Raw genomic sequence first — 16,582 nt, 5'->3', positions numbered from 1 at the left:
AGCATCAAGAAAATGCTGATTTATGCCTCATGCCAATGGCTCACCTATTTCATCCTAGCTACAAAGGAGGCTGAAATCTGAAGGTGAAGATTCAATGCCAGCCCAGGTAGAAAATTCCATGAGATTTGTATCTCCAATGGAGTGGAGATATGATTCAAGTGTTAAGAGTATCAGCCTTGGGAGGAAAAACTGAGACAATGCCCAGGCCTGGCACATAGATGGAGAGATAGATGGAAAAATAGACAGACAGACAGACAGATATAGATACAAACATACGTAGATTGATGGATGAATGGATTGATGGATTGATGGGTGGATAGATGGATGGATGGATGGATGGATGGATGGATGGATGGATGGATGGATGGATGGGTGGATGGGTAAATAGATGGGTGGGTGAGTGGATGGATGGGTGGATGGGTTGATGGATGGGTGGGTGGATGGGTGAATGGGTGGGTAGATGGATGAATGGATGGATGGATGGGTGGGTGGATGGGTGGGTGGATGGGTGGGTAGATGGATGAACGGATGTACAGAGAGACAGGCAGACAGACCAACAGATAGACTGATAGAAGACAGACAGATAGATAAATTATACATATATACGAAATACATATATAATATATACTATATCTACATATTATTATTTTAAATGCGTGTTCTTAATTCTGCATTACCTGCCTCTTATAAAAGCCAGACTCTGCTGGATTACAGGCGTGAGACACCAGCACCATACTTCCTGAGTTCTCATAAGGCAGATTATTATGATGTGTCCCTCCATCACAGATGAGAAACTGAAGTGAGGCGGCTGAGACTCACTCTCACTGTCACCCATGTGGCAAAATGGCAGCGGGAGACTTGAACAAGGTCAAGCGACTCAAGGTCAGCCAGTAACCTCCTTGCCTCCCGGTGGGGAATGAGCCCTTTCTGAGCCCCATTTATTAACCCGCAGCTCAAAACTAATGCACGGCTCCCAGGATGCCTTGGGATTTGCTGGCCCTCCTGTGCTCTGATGCTTTGCCCTCTCATTAGAGGCTGCAAGTGGGAGGGGCTACTGCCCCAGCTTGCTTGGCTCTGGGACGCTGCTTCTATGGGCATTTCATTCTCCCAGGATGCCTTCCAGCTTGGCTGGACCCCTCCCCTGGGCCTGCTCCAGTGTTTTCAGTAGGACAGATACAGGTGCAGAGTTGGGCACCACTTCTGTGGGGGAATTCAAGAGGACTCGACTATCCCAATCTGCTCTGTAACCAACAAATATATACATATACATATATATGCATACACACACACAGAGACACACACATACATACATAAGTCTCCTCCCACCTCTAGCTAGCATGGTCTGATCGACACCTGAGAAATGCAGTCCTTTGAGCCAGGTGCTGATGATTCGTGTTTGTCCTCCTAGCTACTCAGGATGGCTAAGGTCTGAGGACTGAGGTTCAAAGCCAGCCCAGCCAGGAAAGTCCTATGACAACCTGATTTCTTAATTTACCACCACCAAAAGGCTACAAGTGGAGCTCTGGCTCAAGGGGAAGAGTACCACCAGCCTTGAGTGAAAAAAAGCTTAAGGAACAGTGACCAGGCTCTGAGTTCAAATCCCAGTATCATCACATAAAAGAATAAGTTAAAAAGGAAAGAAAAGAAGCTGGATGTTGGTGGCTCACGTCTGTCATCATAGCTACTCAGGAGGCTGAGATCTGAGGATCAAGGTTCAAAGCCAACCTGGGTAGCAAAGTCTATGAGACTCTTACCTCCAGTGACCCACCAAAGAAGCTGGAAATGGAGCTGTGGCTCAAGTAGTAAAGTGTTAGACTTGAGCTAAAAGGCTTAGGGACAGCACCGAAGCCCTAAGTTCAAGACCCAGGACAGACACAAAAGAAAAGAGAAGAGAGGAGAAGAGAGGAGAGGAGAGGAGAAGAGAGTGGAGGGGAGAGAAGGGGAGGGGAGAAGAGGAGAGGAGAGTCCTTTTGACTTAAAGTATCATCTTGTATTAGGAAGCCACTATGCTCCGAGAGAAGGATGACTCTCAGCCTTAGCATCTTCTGACGGAGCTGGGCCTTCCTTCCCTACGAGAGCTGATCTGAGAAGTGACATAAGAAAAATACCTGCAATAAATGCATCAGTGTTCCTTGCACACGCTCCACACATTAGCAATTTCCACCGCACCAATCACAGCCCACAGCTTTTGGTGTGTTGAGCCATTGGATGTCTCTGTTCCCAGGATTCATCCAGTCAACACACTTGGAGAATCAGCAAACTTGAATTCTGACCTTGACTTTGGCCATCCACTCAATGGCTTCTGGGAATACCCAAGATATTCTGGCCTCATTCCTCCTTATTATTTATTACTTTTTATTTCCCTAGCCCATGTTGCTTCACAGAGCTCTTTGACAACCTTATCTTCCTAAAGCTTCTAGGCAAACCTGAAGATAGGCAGCTCAAGGCTAGCGCTCTACCACTTGAGCAACAACATCAATTCTGGCTTTCTGGTGCTTAATTGGAGATAAGAGTCTCGTGGACATTCCTGCCTGGGCTGGCTTTGAACCGTGATCCTCAGATCTCAGCCTCCTGAGTAGCTAGGATGACAGGCATCAGCCATTGGCACCAGGCTTGGAAATCCTGAACTCTAAATACACCAATGCATTTCTCATGGAGCTGGTTGATGGCTGCATAAATGGGGAGACCAGAGACATCACACAGTCTCTGGCCCAATAATAGTTTGCTGGGCCCACAGTTAGAGAATGTCAGCACTGGAAAAAGCCTTTGAGATGGTCAAAGCTATGTGTCCATGCTCCACACATTACATGACCCTCTCCCTTAGTCTGTGTTTCCCATTGGATTCCAAATAGGAAAGGGTTTCCAATTAAAGAGAAGGGTTGGACACCCTCAATTGGCTCCATCACCTCTGCCACTTCCCGGGGCTCCTCTCTTTCCACGATTTCCCTTCAGTCTAGACTCTCCGCCTCTCAGATGGGTCATGAGAGGTGGAACTGAAGAGTTGGAGTTCTCTCCCTTTGCAAAGCAAGCTGTCTTCTAATCCAATTCTCCTGCCTCTCATCATCTCATTATAGTTATGGATTTGAGCAGTCTCTTGCCACGGTTACACAATCTTCTGATTGAATTCTGCCAGCCAGCTCCACTTTTAGAAAAACGAAATGAATAAATAAACGGTTACATTGAAGCAAGGAAGACAAGAGCAGGTTGGGTACAGGGAGAATTCTCTGAAAACCAAGATAATCGGGATTATAGTCAAAGTAGTATAGAGGTCTGGCGAGAGGAGGAGAGAAAGCCTTCTTCTACTTGGGCTGTAGGGAAGAAGCACAAATTAGACTGGGCAGGGTGGTACATGCCTGTAATCTCAGCCCTTGGGAGGCTAAAGTGGGAGGATTCAAAGTTGGAGGCCAGCCTGGATGTACCACATCGTGAAGCAGCCTTGTCTCAAACAATAAAACTAAAATATTGATGGATGTAGAAGGCGCCTAAGCCCTACAAGGCGGGAGTAAAAAGGCCCCCTTTATTTCTGCAGGACTCAATTTCCCTCACAGTCAAAGGGTGGGAATCGGTATGAACTGGCCATCATCATGTATTGACTGTGACCTAGGCTTACAATGACTGTCTCTACCACCAAGCAATGGATTTCATTTTCTTCCTCAATCCTAAAAATGGCCACTTGTCACAAGTCTCAATGACCTTAGGTTACTTCCTTTGAAGAATTCTCAATCCCAGATTCTAGTCAGTCCATATATTACTTTACCCTGGTCTATTTTCCTGTGCATGCATGCATGCATCCATCCATCCATCTATCCATCTATCCATCCATCATTTATATATTCATCCAGCTATTCATCTATCATCCATCATTTAACCACTTATCTATCCATCTATTTATCCATCTATCCATCCATCATTTATCTATTCATCCATCTATCCATCTATCCATTCATCATTTATCCATTCATCTATCCATCAATCTTTCATTTATCCATTTACCCATCCATCCATCAATCCACCTATCCATCCATCTATCCATCATCATTTTTCTATTCATCCATCCATCTGTCCATCTATTCATCCATCATTTATCCATTTATCTGTCCATCCATCCAACTATCTACCTATCCATCCATCCCTCATTAATCTATTCATCATCCATCTATCCATCTACCTGTTCATCATTTAGCCATTCATCCATCTATCCATCATTTATCCATCCATCCATCCATCCATCCATCCATCCATCCAACACCGGGGCCCCTTTTCCCAACCTGTCTCTTTTATAAACCAGAAGCCAAGCTTTAGGTCCAACTCCTATTTTGAGACCCAGAGTGTCTGCAAATCTATTTATTATCAACTACTACTGCCCACCCTGTGAGTATGAGGACCTCATCCACAGGTTTGACCTTGTTGTGCTGTTCTGTTGAGCTGGGTTTTTTTTGCTTATTCTTTCACATACCTGACCGAATCTGAGGTCAGGCTTTGACACCTTTGGTCTCCCACTTGGCGGTGTCTGAACCAGCTATGACACCAGCATTGTGCCAACTGCTCAGCAGGATAGAGTAGAATCATGTCTGCCCCTGTCCCCCACCCCTAGACCTTTGTGATCAGATGTTTCTTTCTGAAGACCAGACTTTGTGATCATGAGAGGCTCTTGGTGCTGGTAACGGGCAGAGCGATCACTTTGCTTACCCTTATCAAGCATTGGTTTCTGTATAGATCAGATTTATTACACATAATTCAAGATGACTTTCGAATTTCTGTCGGTACCATTATTTTTTCAATGTGTTTCTTTAGGTTTCTTTTTTTCAGATGTGGAGCTTGAACTCAGGGCCTTGCATGCTTGCTTAACTTAGCATTTTACACTCAAGGCTGATGCTCTACCATTTGAGCCAAACCACTTCCAGCTTTTTGCTGGCTGATTGGAGATGAGTCTCAGGGTTGTTGGGTTTTTTTTTCTCCCTAGGCTGGTTTTGCATCTTGTTCCTCAGGTCTTAGACTCTTGAGGATCCAAGACTGTAGGCATGAACCACCAGCACCCAGCTTCTATTAGTGCCTATGTCTATATTAATGGATTTAAAGTTCATCCTTTCTCCTTAAATACACAACAAAATACATGCTCAGTTATTAAAATGATATGCAACCATAGGCTAACTAAAAATTATCCCAGTTGTCAAAACACTCAACTAAATAACCTTTCAGTTCTGGCTATTTATGGTCCAATCATGCTTTAGAAAATACTAACTTGTTCCAACTTGTACTCATGGTATCAGTTTGAGTCTGCTTTCCTTTTTCATTGGTCTTGCTTGGTGTGCGTGTGTGTGTGTGTGTGTGTGTGTGTGTGTGTGTGTGTGTGTGTGTGCCTGTCCTGGCTGAGGCTTGAACTCAGGGCCTGGGCACTGTCCCTGAACTTTTTTGCTGTAGTCTAATACACTATCACTTTAGCCACAGCTCCACTTTCAGAGGGGTTTTGTGTTTGTTTCAGTAGTTTACTGGAGATAAGAGTCTCACAATCAGTTTGAAGGCTGGGCTGGCTTTGAACCATGATCCTCAGATCTCAGCCTCCTGAGTAGCTAGGATTACAGGTGTGAGCCACTGATGCCTGGCCTTGCTTGTTCTTTACACTAAAAAAAATACTCATGGTCTAAACAGTCAGAGCCTTTTACAACTTAAAAAAAGGTAATTATTCAATTCTACATGTTAATACAAAGTACTAAAAGCAGAGCAATATTTTGAAACCTAGGATATTATTTTTAGAGCAAAAATATAAGGAACCACCTATTTTAACCTAGTTTCTCAAGTGTCTTTAATTCCCCTGTCTCGTTTCTTCCAGCTCTTGGGTCCTATAATTACAAAGAAGGATGTTTCATTACTTAATGGTCTAAATGATATGCCTGCGAAGCTTCTTATTTTGGAAAAATGTCAACCCTATCTTGCCAAAAGTTAGCCACATGGAAGCCTTAGAATATGAAAAGAAAAAAAGAAAAAAAAAGAAGAACTTTTCAGTTCAGCCTTCCCAGAATGAAATTAATTATGAAAATTCAACTCTTTCGAAGTCTCTAGACGCACATTGCCTCTCCTCTGGAGAGTTAGTTATAAAATGGGTTTGCACTTTCTGTGCTAGGTAATGGGGAAGGAGAATTCAGAGCCTGAAGAGGAGTTCACACACTGCGGGGTGTGTTTTGCCCGTTCTGCTCCAGCTCCCTGGTTTGGAGAGGGGGGTGGGGAGGGTATTTGGGTAGTAATGGAAGTTGAACTCAGAACCATGAGAGTCATGGCTTCCAGCACTACTCCGGCTTTCTGGGTGGGCTTTTCTTGCTCTGAAAATTATTGACATTTTCTGTACCTATCACCTATCAGGCCTGACAACCTACTTGGCTCAGCTGTGTTATTTTACGTGACTGAGCAGAGAGAAACTTCTAGAAAGGGGCTTGCAAGCATCCCCTCCACCAAGGAGGCCTGACAATTTCCTAGTAGCTATACCCTTTGTATCTCTCTCTCTCTCTCCTTCTCCTCCCTTTCCTTCTCTCCCTCCCTCTCCCTCTCTCTCTCCCCCACCCTCTCTTCCTTTCCCTCCCCTCCTCTCTCTCTCTCTCTCTTTTTCAGGCATTACCTTCCTACTCTCAGCTAATAAGATACCCATCATTCAGGATTCATTCATTCAACAGACATTTCTTAGCGCCTATTTTGTATATGTCCAATATGAAATACATCAATGAGGGGGGGGGGAATTCTCGAACTTCAATAAGCAAAATGTATGCAAACTATTGGATCAGACGATAGATATTCAGGAGGCTGAGATCTGAAGATCATGATACAAAGCCAGCCCAGGCAGGAGCATCTATGAGACGCTTATCTCTGAGATACAGCATGTAGAAAGGGAAGCAATCAAGATTTGTGAGCACTGATGGAAAAATAGCATCTCCCAAGGTAAGAGTGATCAACCCTAAGTAAACAGCTATAGTAACAGTCTTGTTACCAGACAGCCATGGGACATGAACATAGAATAAAGACTGAGTCTCAGTGGAACTTGAGCCTACAGGTTAGTCTCATTTTCCTTCATCCCCCAAAACTTTCAACCACAGCTGCCTTGAGCAGGTAGGCCAATGGGCCAAATAAAACTCAATGGAGGGCTGGGAAGGTGGCTCAGTAGTAGAGTGCTTGCCTTGCATGCATGAGTCCCTGGGTTCAATTCCTCAGCACCCCATAAACAGAAAAAGTTGGAAGTGGCGCTGTGGCTCAAGTGGTAGAGCACTAGCCTTGAGCTGAAGAGCTGAGGGACAGCACCCAGGCCCAGAGCTCAAGCCCCATGACTGACCCAAAAACAAAAGCAAAAAAAAACTTCAATGGAGATAGCCATGAAAAAAGGCACAGCTTCTCACGCTACCCAGCCTACAGTTCTGGAATTTGGTTCTCTTCTTCACCCAGGGAACTAATAGACTGCTCATGAATGCTTACACTGCAAATATTGGCCATGATATCCGATATCTGGTATATGTGTGTATTATATATTATATAATGTTATGTATTGTATATTATTCATGTGTGTGAGTATATTATTACACATATATACACACACATACATATAGTGATACCAATACTGGGGTTTGAACTCATAGCCTGAGTCCTGTCCCTGAACTTTTCCCCAAGGTTAATGATCTACCACTTGAGCCACAGCTCCACATTTTTTATTGTTATTGGTTTGGTTTGGTTTTTGTGTGTGTGTGTGCGCGTTGGTTTTTGTTTTGATTTTGCTGGTGGTTTATTGGAGATAAGAGTATCACAGATGGGCTGAGAAAGTGGCTCAGTGGTAGAGTGCTTGCCTTGCATGCATGAGGCCCTGGGTTCGATTCCTCAGCACCACATAAGCAGGGGAAAAAAGCCAGAAGTGGTGCTGTGGCTCAAGTGGTAGAGCGCTAGCCTTGTGCTGAAGAGCTGAGGGACAGCACCCAGACCCAGAGTTCAGGCCCCACGACCGGACCCAAAAAAACAAAAATAAAAAAATAAAAAGAGTATCACAGACTTTCCTACCCAGGCTGGCTTTGAATCATGATCCTCAGATCTCAACCTCCTAAGCAGCTAGGATGATAGGCATGAACTACTTGACTGGCACCTGGCTGTTATATTTTTTTGACACAAAATAAGAATTTTTTATTTCCAGGAAGAATCGTCTTCCATTTTCCTTGAAAAGAATATGGACTCTTGGATTCATCTTTCCTTTCTCTGCTTCATATTTCTATATTGGGGGGGAGAGGGTAGTACTGGGGCTTTAAGTCAGGGCTTCCTGCTCCCACTGGGGTTTTCTGCTCAAAGCTGGTAGTCTACCACTTGAGCCATGAGTCTACTTCCAACGTTTTGGTGGTTAATTGAAGATATGAATCTCACAGACTTTCCTCTCCAGGCTGACTTCGAACCATGCTCCTCAGATCAGCCTCCTGAGTGGCTAGGATGACAGACATGAGTCACTGGCACCAGCCTAAGCTTTCTGATTTTTAAGTGATCACCATACCCTTGTGGCTTATAGCAAACAAATCACTGTCCTATCTCTTGCCACACAGATAAGAACTCAGAAATACCACCTCATTTGTCACAGCGGCTGAGATGCACGCAGGCCAAGATTAGTGTTTCTATTACACAGATAAATAATTCTTCTAAGATTAGGGACTTACTTGAGGTCACAGAACTGGCTCACAGGAGAAATGAGATAAAAAAATCATGCTTTCTGATTTGGGCTTCTTTGTGTGGCTCTTTTTCTAAGGGCAAGGCTATATTCCGTTCTCATGGAGAGAGAAAGGGAAATATTCCATTTAGGGCTTTCATTCATAGCCTGATTTACTTTAGAGCTTATACACAAACAAGCAGATGTGTGGCATCTGCAGCATACTTCTAAAGATAAGACCTATGTTGCCTTTGCTTTTTTTCCTTTCCTTTTCTTTCCTTTTTTTTTTTTTTTGGTCCAGGCAGGTCTCCAATTCCTGGATTCAAATGATCCTCCTGCTTCTGTCCCCAGAGTCCTTAGGACTACAGGCTACACGACCATCCTCAAAATTCATAGAATATCTCTTTCAATAGTCGTGCATGGACCAGAGAATCTGTGACCCACAGTTACCACAATATTTTTTAAATGTCATCTCGCTTATGAGTTTGGGGTGCAGCAACCAGAAGCTAGACCAAGAAACGCACTCAAGGGAAGCTGCAAAATGCATGGGCAGTCTGACAATTTCTGCTTTCCTCAAAGATAGATTGTAACCAAGACTAGATTTGCTTTCCCACCTGGTGGGGGGGACGTCCATCCATTACTCTTCTCATCACTGAGACAAAATGCCTGCGATCAACAAGCTAGAAGAGGAGAGACTTGCTTTTGTCCATGGCTTCAGAAGTTCTAGTCTGTCAAGATGCATGAGGGGTCCAGGGGTCATGGGGGTGGGGGAGGGGCCGAGCACATGTGCACATGCACAGTGGCAGAGCAGTTCACATCATGGTGGCCAGGAAATCATCTCCTATCCAAGGACACACCCCTTCAGGGACCTATTTCCTCCTCTTCACCACCTTCCAATCATGCTGTCCTATTACAAATCCATTAAAGGATTAATCCATTCATTAGGTCAGAGCCCTCCTGTTCTCTAATCCTATCTGCAAACGTTCTCCCAGATACAGGGAGTTTTTTTGTTGTTGTTGTTCCTACTAATCTCTTAAGAATTGTGTCTAGGCAGTCAAGATGACAATTTAGATTAGTCATCACAGGCGGTCAAGAATGGCTTCTATGACATTGGACCTCTGCTAATGAAGGCCAATAATCCCCAAGACAGGAGAAACAAATAAGATGGCCCTTAAAAATGCCCCCTACCTTTCTTCTTTAATTCCTAAATCCTGTCAGAGGTGACTCAAGCAGAGCCCAGTGGTTCTAATTGAGATGCCTTAGTTGAGACACTGGGTCAGCCAGACAGCACACACAAATGCAAAGGAGAAAGCACAAAGAAAGGGATTTGAGGCCCTGTCCATGGTTCTCCCTCATGTATGAAGAAGAATGAACTACCAGGAAGGATTCAGAAAAAAAAAGTCAAAATATTTTCAAGTTGACTGTCACCAAAATGAAGCAAAAAGATCTTTACAAGAGAAGAAAAATACTCAGCACCCAAATGAACATAAAATGCAAAGTATCTCTCATCCAATCAAAAACTACCAGACAGGCAAAGTACATAGAAAAACAAGACTTCTAATGAGAAGGAAAATTAACCTGTTAAAACAGCCAGCCAGGACCTGGTGGCTCACACCTGTCAACCTCGCTACTCAGGAGGATGAGATCTGAGGTCACAGTTCAAAGCCAGCCCAGATAAAAAAAAAATCTGCGAGACTGTTATGTCCCATTAACCACCAGAAATCCAAACATGGAGCTGTGGCTCAAAGTGGTAGAGCACTAGTCTTGAGGAAAAGAGCTCAGGGACAGTGTCCAGGCCCTGAGTTCAAGCTCTACAACCAACAAAAAAAAAACTGATCCAGGAATCAAATGTAGTGGTACACACCTGTTATCCTAACACTGAGGAAGTGGAAGCAGGAAGGTTGAGGGTTCAAGGCCAGCCTGAGCTCAAAAATAAATTCTCAATTAAAAAAAAAGGCTACAGGGAACTAGTCAAGTTTAATTTTAAGAAAGGAATTATACCAAGGAACCCTCCCCTGCATATACTATGCTTTAGTTAACATGTTTATGAAAATACATCTCTCTCTCTCTATATATATATATATATGCCCTGTATCATATATATTATCTTAATTGTATTGTATATGTATATACATTATATCTAAATTTATATATCACATGTACATATATATAATTTAAGTTTCACTTCAACATCAGAGAGAAAACATAACTGGGTACTGGTGGCTCATGTCTGTAATCCTAAGTACTCAGGAGGCTGAGATCTGAGGATCACAGTTCAAAGCCACCCCAGGCAGGAAAGTTCATGAGACTCTTATCTCCAATGAACCACCAGAAAAACCAGAAGTGAAGCTGTGGCTCCAAGTAGTAGAGCATTAGCCTTGAGCAGAAGAACTCAGGGACAGAGGCTAGGCCTTGAGTTCAAGCCCCACAACTTACAAAGAGAGAGAGAGAGAGAGAGGGAAAGATGCCTCCTTTCTCTGTGTGTGGGTCTTACTCAATTCACTTCACATAATTTTTTCTAGGTCCATCCATTTCCCCGTGGGTGACATAAAGTATAAAAGTCTTAAGGCCCAAAAAAAGAAAGAAAGAAAAAGAAAAAAAAGAAGAAGTGCATTTGCATTTTCCATGTATCTAGGACGTTCACTTGAAAGATGGCTTCTCAGCGTGATGTCACCCCTTTGTGATCACAGCAAATCAATCAGTAGTTGACGATGGTCAAAACAGAAAGACAGACTCCATTGGAAAACAAAGAACACTCATGAGGGGAGAGGCAGGGGCGGGGGGGGGAGCTTGGGAAAACATCTCTAGGAAGAGAGGTGGACCCCACTCCCAACTGCTCCATCTCCCAGGGGACTCCAATCTGTGACCGTAACCTTCTTCACACACAGAGTTCACCGTCTGGGCACCTCCATCCATCTTCCCGTTGACAAATGGTATCATCAATCTTCCTTTCACCCGCTCAAAGGGATCCACAGCGCCCTTCCCAGCCTCTCCTTGCCTCCCGCCTCTGTCACCTGGGCACTATTCTTCTCTGAGAGACAAACAAAAGGCAAGCTGTCCCCACACACAGCAGTCACAGAGTCTGACCTGCCCCTAAAGTCATGGGGAGGGGGGAAGGCCTGAGACCTGGGGAGACAGGCCAGCTGGAAGGACAGGACAATACAGAAGGTCAGAGGATGCACATGAATATTTAAGTGTGCACAGAAGCTTCCAAAGTCACCCCCCCCAAAGGGAAGCCTGACCAACCCCTGGGCTTTGCGAAGACCCAAGAGGACCAGTGTTGCCTGTGGAGAATGCTAGCGTTCAGAAGTGGCTCCAATGCCAGAACCCGACAGTGAGAAGACACAGCAGCCCAGATGTTCATCTGCTCCTCATCCCCATGTCTTCCTTCCAATATCTCTCTGCAGCCGATGGTTTGAAATGCACAGTCCATGGACTGGGATGTAGCTCAGTGGCAAAGCATTTGCCTAGCAAGCAACACCAACGTCCTGGGTTCGATTCCCAAATACCAAAAAAGACAAAAGAAATGCATTGTCCACATGACCTTGAGGTCTTCTCTCTGATTCTATAGATGGAGAAATGATATTTCATTCAAGCCAAGTGAGAACTTGAGGTTTTAAGTTCAAGACACAGTACCAGCACAAAAAGAAAAGGAAGGGAGGGAAGGGGAGGGAAGGGAAGATCAAATCCTTAAAGAATTCTGTAGGGCTGAGTGTGGAAAAATGTTCACAGTAAGAGAAACCCTAGAAGTTGAGACCACCTCAATTCTGGTCTGCACATTGTTCCTTTTCCATATTGGCTCTAAAGTTGTTTATTGTTGTTGTTGCTGCTGCTGCTGCTATTGTTGTTATTTTGGTATTGGTACTGGGTTTGAACTCAGGGCATGGGCACTGTTCCTTAGCTTTTCCATGCAAGGCTTGTACTCCACCACTGGAGCTACACCTCTACTTCTTGGCTTTTTTTGCTGGTTAATGGGAGATGAGTCTTTTGATGCTCTGGATTTGTCTGCCTTAAGGGCTGGGTGTGAAGTGTGATCCTCAGACCTCAGCCTCCTGAGAAGCTAGGCTAACAGATAAAAGCCACCAGGGTCCCCAGGCCTTGGGGCTTTCTATTGCATCATAAACTGGAAGAGAAAACTGCCCTTGACTCCTTCTGTTGTGTTCTTGTGGCTGTTCTGTGGCTGTTGTTTTTTTAAAGGGCTGTCTCCTCTCTGGGTTTATAGAATGTGTACCATTCCACACTGATGGTAAGTGTTGATTATAGATTTCTGTCCATATAATTATCACCACACACCAGAAACTCTCTAGGTTTTGGTTTGATTTTGTGTGGTTTGGTTGTGCTGGTCCTGGGGCTTGAACTCAGGGGCTGGGCGCTGTCCCTGGGCTTCTGTGCTCAAGACTAGCACGCTATCACTTGAGGTACGGCTCTACTTGTAGCTTCTGGTGGTTAATTGGAGATAAGAACCTCATGGACTTTCCCACTCAAGCTGGCTTTGAACTACAATCCCCAGATCTCAGCCTCTTGATTTGCTAGGATTACAGGCCTGAGCCACAGGCCACCCAGTGATTCTCTTGTTCTTCAAAGCAAGTGTCACATGCAATCTCATCTGGACCATTGTCCCATCCTCATTTCCTACCTAGATTCTTAAAAAGGAAGCCATCGTGTCTAAGCTGAACTGTGCTGAGAGACCTTAAGGAAAAATAAAATAAATCTGGGCACCTGTGTGTAATCAGGAGCTCCCAGTTCCACACCCCCCGTGCTGCCAGTGATGCGTGGAAAGTCACAGCAGGCCGTAACCTCCCTGAGCCTCAGTGTCTCCCTGTATAGACAAAGAGGTGAGCGACAAGATCTCGCTCAGCTCTGGAACTTGCTCCTTGGCCCCAGTGCTGCAGCTCACTGAAGGATCTTGGCCCACAGCTCCCTCTGCCTGGGCTCCAACCCTATCTCTTCCACACTTCATTGTGAGAGTCCAAGAGGCCTCATTTTCATGTCTCTGTGACGCCATTTCCTGCTCCTCAGTAAAAGGTGACAGGAACGCCCTGATTCCCAGAATGACAGCATGTGGTCCATGAAGGAAAAAAAAATACCCATGAACAACACAGGTCTATTGTGGTGAACAGGAGAACCTGGCACTGCAGTAAAGGAGGAAACTGAAAGTTCACACCTGTAATTCTAGCTATGCAGGAGGCTGAGATCTGAGGATTGTGGTTTGAAGCCAGAGTAGACAACAAAGTCCATGAGATGCTTATCTCCAATGAACCACCAGAAAGAAAGAAAAAAAGAAAGAAAGAAAGAAAGAAAGAAAGAAAGAAAGAAAGAAAGAAAGAAAGAGAGAGAAAGAGGGAGGGAGGAAGGGAGGAGGGGAAAAAGGGAGGAAGGAAGGAAGGTAGGAAGGAAGGAAGGTAGGAAGGAAGGAAGGAAGGAAGGAAGGAAGGAAGGAAGGAAGGAAGGAAGGAAAAGGAAGCCATGGGCATCTCATGGATACAAGGCTCCCAGCGAGAACCAGACATTCTGTGTGTGGTGACTGCATATCCCAGTGTGTGACCTTGGACAGCTCCCTCCTTCCCTCCCTTTCGTTTCTTTTGACTCACAAGCACCCCTCCCCATACCTTCACCCCCTGAGGGCCTGACAGATGCGTGGACAGGTTGAGGGAAAGATGTGACCATTTCGGTGACAATCCCCCCCTCCTCCCAATTCTCACTTCCAGTTGCTCTCCGAGTCTCGCGTAGACAATTGGCCGCGGTGCTGATGCTATTGCCCCGTTTCTGTGATGATGTGTACAGTACTGGGTCCTCATCATCTCAACAAGGGAACCACAGCAGCCCGGTGGGACCCCACACCACCTGGCTGCGAATATGTACAACATTCACACGCAAGTCGTAGAGCCAAGAAGGGGACCCCTCCCCTCCCACCCACCACCCCACCCCTTAGCATTGTCTGGACTCCAGCTTTCCCCTCTAAGGCTCTGATTTCCCCAGGCACTGAGCTGAAAAAAAAAATAGATGAGAAACCTCACCCCCCCCCCCCCCCCCCCCCCCCCCCCCCCCCCCCCAGCACGACCAGGCCTAAACCTAAGCCTAAGACTAAGACTAACTCCTGCAGCCCCCCCTCCCCCAGATCACCTGGGTATCTCTATGGTGATTGAAAACAGTTCGAATCACCCCCCTGACATCCCCCTCCCCCAAGTCACCCACTGCTGACATCCCCTGCCTGATTCCTGACCCCTGCCTCCTCCTAAAGGACCCTAGATCTGTGGGAATAGGAATGACATCCACCCTCCGCCTCCACCTGTCTCCTCGCTCATAAAAGGAAAATAAAATATATAGTGGGGGGGTGGGGAGACTGAAAGACCCCCATTTCTCATCGGTGGTCCAGCTCTTCCAAGATCACACATCCACGGCTGCCACCCTCTTCACACCCATGCTTCCCGGCAAGCGCTCAGAGGGACCGCCCCAGCTACTCCTGCATTGCGGCTGACTGTCCTCCCTCACCTCCCCCCTCCTCCTTCCTCTGGTGCTCCGAGCCTCCCCTCCCCACTGCGTGCGCACGCGCGCACGCACACACACACACGCACACCACTGCAGAGTCCAGGCTGTCCACAGACACCAGCCAAGGCTACAGATGGTGATCAGGGTGGCATCCATGGTGGAGAAGGGTGGGTTCAGCTATCCCCCCCCCCACACACACACATACAAATTGCAAACCAGCCACCTCTACCTCATGGGTGTTTGTTTACCCATCACCACCCAATCCCAAAGACTGCTCCCCAGTATGTGAGGGACCCCCTAGCCATTGGTGGATCCTCACCCACCCACCCTACCCCCACCCCCATCCTTTCCTGGGACTCTTCTTGGCAATGAGGCTGGGTTTGGAAACTTGGGCTGCAAGAAGCTCACCGTTCCAGAAAGAAAATGGGTTCGATGCAGAAGGGGAAATCTTTTTTCTTTTTTTTTTTAAGGGTATTAAACACAGCCTGGTAAAATGGTGTTGCTGGGTGTCTGACGTCCATAGCTTTGGTCTCTCCACCCACAATCCCTCTGGCCTGTTCCTCACCACCCCTGGGGACTTCTGGTGCTTCACCTGGTCCTATGCCACCCCATCACAAAAAGCTGCTGTCAGAACAGGTATGGCTCCTCACACCTGCGTGCGAAGGCCAGCCACCACTGTTTTCCTGGCTGTATAGATTTCTACATCGGGCCTCCCCTCTCAGTGTGGAGGCCCAGGCTGGCTGTTAGAGTCCTGGGAGGATGTGTGGATGGATGAAGGATGGGGATAAGGAAGAAACCTGAGGCCGATCTCAAGGGACTTCCTCGCTGAAGGAAAGTTGTGGGCAAGATTACAGCAGTTACAGATTAAGGCTCACAATCACTCATACCCAAGTTTCAGACTCTCACTATGTGCCTTCAAGTGAGTTTCCTGTACTCTCTAAGACTCTGTTGGTCTATCTGCAATGCCAGGAGAAATAAATTTTAACTACTTCACAGACCAGAGAACTAAAATGACTGTTATGTTGTGGCTAAAGGCACAGGTTCTTTAGAGTCAGATGCTGTGTTTAAGCCAAGCTCTGGACTGGGTGACAGTAGTAGCTCAGGACTATAATTCTAGTTATTTGGGAGGCTGAGATCTGAGGTTTGTGGTTTGAAGCCAGCCTGGGCAGGAAAGTCCATAGGACTCTTATCTCCAAATAACCACCAAAAAATCTGGAAGAGGTGCTGTGGCTCAAGTGGTAGAATGCTAGCCTTGAGCAAAGAAGCTAAGGGACAGTTAGCAGGCCTTGTCTTCAAGCCCCAGTACTGGCATCCAGAAAAGGAAGAGAGAAGGAGGAGGATGAGGAAGAGGAGGATTGGGAAGAGGGGGAGGAGGTTGAGGAGGAGAAAAAGAAGGAGGAAAAGAAGGAAAAGGAGGAGGAGGAGGAAGAGGAAGAG

Source organism: Dipodomys ordii, unplaced genomic scaffold (genome assembly GCF_000151885.1).
Source record: "Dipodomys ordii isolate 6190 unplaced genomic scaffold, Dord_2.0 Scaffold177, whole genome shotgun sequence".
Classification (NCBI taxonomy): domain Eukaryota; kingdom Metazoa; phylum Chordata; class Mammalia; order Rodentia; family Heteromyidae; genus Dipodomys; species Dipodomys ordii.
The sequence above is the reverse complement of the archived record's forward strand: the minus strand, read 5'-3'. Positions refer to the sequence as shown.